A 5889-nucleotide genomic window follows, 5' to 3' on the forward strand; every position below is an offset into this window, starting at 1 on the left:
AAGACAGGAGTTCACAAATGCTGACATGGCACTGTTGGTGGGATTTTAAGTTGGTACAGCCACTGTGGAAAACAATACGGAGGACCCTGAAAAATATTAAAAATAGAATCACCAAATGATCCAGTAATTCCACTTCTGGGAATATATCCAAAGGTGATGAAAATGCTAGCTCAAAAAGATATCTGCACTCCATATTCATAATTACATTATTTATGGTAACCAAGACATGGAAACAGCCTGAGTTTCCACTGAAGGATGAATGGATAAAGAAGTTGTAAAATATATATCACACACACAATGATATCTTATTCAGCCATGAAAAACGAGAAAATCCTATCATTTGTAACATGGATGGAACTTGAAGACATTTTCCTAAGTGAAAAAAGTCAGAGTAAGACAAATATTATATGATCATATTTGTTTGTTTAAAACAAACAAAATCAAACTCATAGAAAAAGAGATCAGAATTGTGGTTATCGGAAGTGGGATGATGGGAATTGGAGGAAGGTGGTCAAAAGGTACAATCTTCCAGTTATAAGTATGTACTAGGGATGTAATAACCCAAATAACTGTAGCTAATACTGTTATATGATATATAGGAAAGTTAATAGAGTAAATCCTAAGAATTCTCATCACAAGGCAAATTTTCTCCCCTTTATTCTTTTCTTCTTTCTTTACTTTTTATTGTATCTACATGAGAAGATGGATGTTAGCTAAACCTACTGTGGTAATCATTTCACAATGTATGTAAATCAAACCATCACACTGTATACCTTAAACTTACAAAGTGATGTATGTCAATTATTTTTCATAACACTGAAAAAAATAAACACAAATGGGAAAAAATTATTCAGGAAGCCATATATGGAGGATAATAGCAGGAAGCTTAGGCAATTTTTATAAGATATTTAACTTTAAGAATACCTGTCACAAAGTGTTCAACCTGCATAATTCATTATGTACTGATACAATATGAAATCTGTTTATAAGTTTCTAAAATGAAAGATAATAGACCTTGTGTAATGCATAAGTATGCATCTTTTCTTATTTAACAATATTTTCTGCTTATGATTTATTTTCAAAGTGTTTTGGAAAATATCATTTTACTGTATATTCAGTGTATTAGAAAAAATCCTTTCCTGAAGTGTATATATGTCAGTTTATAAATCATTCTCTTAAATCATTCTTTTAGGAAGAATATATAAATTCTGAGAAAGCACAGCACATATAAACATAACTTTGGATATAGATACAGAATAGTAATAAATAATCTATATTTTAGCTACAAATCCTTTTCAGTTAAAATTATGCTTGAAGATATTATAACATTTGTATATCAAATGTTTCATTTATACATAAATGAAATACCAACATTCAAACTGATATGAATTTCCTCTTCCCCATCATAATAGAATATTATTTTTTTCTGTCCTAGGATTTAAATCACACACTTTAGAAAGGAATAACAACATAAGAGAATGATGTCTTGTAGGAAATTAACTCTTTTTTTTTTTTAAGATTTTATTTATTTATTTGACACAGAGATCACAAGTAGGCAGAGAGGCAGGCAGAGAGAGAGAGGAGGAAGCAGGCTCCCCGCTGAGCGGAGATCCTGATGCGGGACTCGATCCCAGGACCCTGAGATCATGACCTGAGCCGAAGGCAGCGGCTTAACCCACTGAGCTACCCAGGTGCCCTAGAAATTAACTCTTGAGTAGTTTGTGACATAGTCTTTCTTTCTTTCAATAAAGATTAACAATAGTTAATCTTGTGCAATGTCCATATCAATATATAGTTTAATTGGCATTTCTTTACCATTATGAGTTCTGAAAAAAGGACTATTTATTTAAAAAAGTAATACAACTTTAAAACATTAAAATTATAAATATAAGTTAACATTATAAATCAATATATTAACTCATATGTAAGGTTTTTAATCCTGATTAAGTTTCATCTTTAAGTTACATCTTTAATGTCATGCACTATTCAAATAAAGGTACACAATTCATGTTGATGACAAATGGAACATTTTAGAAAACAATACAGTTTGCTTGAATCTATATCTGTATTTCCAACCAAATCATTGTTGAAAACTTGTTTTCATTGTTGAAACATTGTTCAACATTGTTGAAAACTAATATTTTTCTATCTGTATCTAAAAATAGGTAAGAAAAACATCCTTAAAAATTTGTTTTAAGAAAATTAAAAAAAAAACTTCTTCAAGACAAATCATATTTCTTTTATTTGAGACTCATTTAGTTCAATTTTTGTTGTGGCAATATTAACTGAAGTTTTTAGTTTGTTTTCATTTAATTTAACTTTTAATTCCAACTCCAGATTTCAAATAGTATATTTTTAGTATACAAATTTTACTATAAGTTAAACCCCTTTTATGAAAAAAGTATTTATTTATTTGATAGGGAGGGAGAAAGAGCACATGCACAAGCAGAGGTAGTAGCAGGCAGAGGGAGAGGGAGAAGCAGACTCCCTGCTTGAGCAAGGATCCCAGAACCCTGGTACCATGACCTGAGCCAAAGGCAGAATCTTAACCGACTGAGCCACCCAGGTACCCCTAAACCCCTTAATATTAAGAAGTGTTTGAGAGGTACACTATAAACAAGTAAATATGTAATGTTACATTAAATAAAAAGATATAAACTATTTATATAGAAACTTGTAAAACAATTCAATTATAATGGAACACATTTGAGTAGCTGATAAACAATGTAAGTCTCTACCAATAGGGAAGAGTTTTTGTATGAAACAATTTCAGCATGACAATTTTAGAAACATACCAAGCAATATGAATGAGAGTGAGAAAAATTCTTGATTATCTAAAGAATAGAGAAACATTCCTTCAACCAAAAAGGTGATTCTGGAAATCCACTGGAGTAACAGTGGTGGCTTTGGTTCAAAGATAAGGTGTGACTGGGCTTATGACCTTTATTCATTGTCATAGAGTGAAAGCAATAAGATGACATTTTGTCCTTAAAGCATGGGACTTTCAATGGTGAAACTTACAGAAATCTTTAGTTAGTAGTTAAAGATTTTTTTGTCAAATAAGGCAAAGTTTATCTTACAGGACTATGAATCTGAGATACTAAGTTCTGTATCTGCCAAATACCTAATCTCCAGGGCTGTTATGAACAGTAAATGAGAAAGTTTCTATGACCTGATTATTATCTACTTGCATGTGGATAATGTTTAATAAATTTTAACTATGATCCTTATTATTTTTTTAAAGATTTATTTATTTATTTATTTATTTGACAGAAAGAGAGAGAGATCACAAGAAGGCAGAGAGGCAGACAGAGGGAGAGGGGAAGGAGGCTCCATGCTGAGCAGAGAGCTCCCTGTGGGGCTGGATTCCAGGACCCTGAGGTCATGACCTGAGCTGAAGGCAGGGGCTTAACCCACTGAACCACCCAGCCACCCAGCTATGATCCTTATTATTATAAATAGTCAAAACTAAATTTATTTAAATCTCATGTCTTGGGCACGTGTGTGGCTCAGGTCATGATCTCAAGGTCCTGGGATGGAGTACCCCACGGACTCAGGCTCAGTGGGGAGCCTGCTTCTTCCTCTGCCTGCTGCTTGCTTTCTCTGTCAAATACATAAATAAAATCATTAAATTTCATGTCTTGCAATCTAGCCAATTAAAAAAAATACCTTTGAAGAAACTTGCTATTGCCTACCCACTATCCATTCTATTTTATTTCCTTTTTAACAAATGTACATTTTGTGGTTTATTAATGTGCTCAGTTTAATAGTGACAAATCCATTCCAGGTTAAGATATCTAATGAAGTACAAAGAGAGGTTCTTACATGGGGATTAAGGAAAAGTTCCTAAAAGAGATCCAGCTTGTCCTTTTGCTCTTTATCATTCTATTTTCTGCTTGCCTAGAATAGAATGTGATAGCAGAACTGTAGTAGTTATTTTGACACTATGAAAACAAAAGATCACAAGAACTTCTAAGATCCCATGCTGACAATTTTGAGCATCTAAACCACTATCACCAATTGCCTACCTCAGACCCCTTATTACATAAGAAAACTAGACCTTTTGTGTTTGGTCCAATGTAGTCATGTCTCTTGGTACTTACAATTGCATATAATGCCTCATTAATTAATTTGCCATGAGGGAGGCAAAAGAAGCTTTACATATTTATCATCTGCAACTACTAAAAACACTTTTTAGTAAAATTCTTCTTTTCCTGTATCTTAATAGAATATTGTCTGTTTTACTAGACATGGTGATTTCAGAAACAGCGTGAAATCCAGCTTGTCATTTCAGCAAAAATAGATAAGGCCTTGGTTTTTCACAAAATTGGTATACAAAGAACACTGTGAAATTAACTGTGGAAAAACTACAATGAAATATCATTCATATTGATGGTTTAAGATTCATAAGAGGTCAAGGAGCAGGAATGTAACACAGTGCTATAAATAAATACCCAAATCTACAATTAATTCTCAAAGAGAAGTAAAGATAGCGTTACTGGGATCTCATTCTCTGCAATGAGAACACAGAAGTAATGTTTGCATCTTTCTTCAACTTAGACTGCTGGTAAGAATAATAGCCAATGGTACATTGCCTTCCCATTAGAGATAGGAACCTTCAGAGAGACTATGAAGGCAAAGAACATTCCGTAAAGTTGCTATTTGATAAGGGTCATTGGTGAGTATATTGAGTTTCTTCTCTGTGATTTCAGAGGGAGAATTTACAAAATGTTATGGCTCCTTATTTGCAATTGAGAGCCTGAGCTGGAGGTTTCATTTATGGATATACTAGAAGCTCATATTGCTGCATGGAAGCTGATATAATGTATTTTAAAATTTAAGGAAGTAAAAGGCCAAGATGCAAACACAGCTCTACCCAGGGGAGGACTACCTATTGTGTAGATTCATTACCTGAGTGAATAACCAGAAACTGTTGCGCTTCTGTGTTAAGGTTGATAAACCAGACCATTTATTTTGAAAGTTCATATGCAGAAGATATGCTACAACTTCTAATACTACAAAAAATATCCTTAAATGATAAGCTCTGAAGTATATACTATCTACATACTTGAGGCAGCATTTTAGATGCAGAATTGAATTGCATAGTCATATATACACATACACACATACACACAGAAACCCCATCCTTCATTCTCAAGATTTCTTATGCTGTCTGATTGCATAATATGAAAAATATGGCTTAGCCTCAGACTATTGATAGCATTTTGGAAGGGCATCAGTAATGTTCACATTAAAAATACATAAATTAAGATACATTTAATTCTGGCAATATGGCTTTTATTTCATGCTACTTTAAATAACAAAGATTGTGTCTATTATTAATAGACTTTGATATGGTTAGTTTGGGAAAAATTTAACCAAAGAACCTGATTTTTTTATAGTATTGTTACTAATAGGTGGCCAACTGAATCAAGTTTTACTAATTTATCTTATGTTACTCCCACTCCTTCCAAGCCGGAAAGTTTTCTTTATTATAATTTACCTGTTTTTATTTAACCGTGCAAAAGAAATAAGGTAAATATAAAATATAATATTTCTTTAATCCCTTAAGAAATTTGATGTTATAAATAGTTCATTCATTTAATCATTTTTTATTCACCCAGAAAATAGTGGCTGAATTCATATTTTTTTCAAGACATTGTTAAAAGCTGCAAGGCATGCAGTTGTAAACTGCTGTTAATGTATGTAAAGAGTGGAAATTGATCTCTTCTTTAGAAATACTTGAAATATTTCATCAACATTTCTCTCAAACAAATTTAATTTGTTAGACTGAAGAGTATGGCCAGGGTAGAGCAGATTTGTTAAACTGTGCTTGGAGAGCCCCTATAAAATCCATATCTGGGTTTTGGCTATGACAAATCACTTGAA

The sequence above is a fragment of the Mustela nigripes genome, chromosome 2 (assembly GCF_022355385.1).
Source record: "Mustela nigripes isolate SB6536 chromosome 2, MUSNIG.SB6536, whole genome shotgun sequence".
Classification (NCBI taxonomy): domain Eukaryota; kingdom Metazoa; phylum Chordata; class Mammalia; order Carnivora; family Mustelidae; genus Mustela; species Mustela nigripes.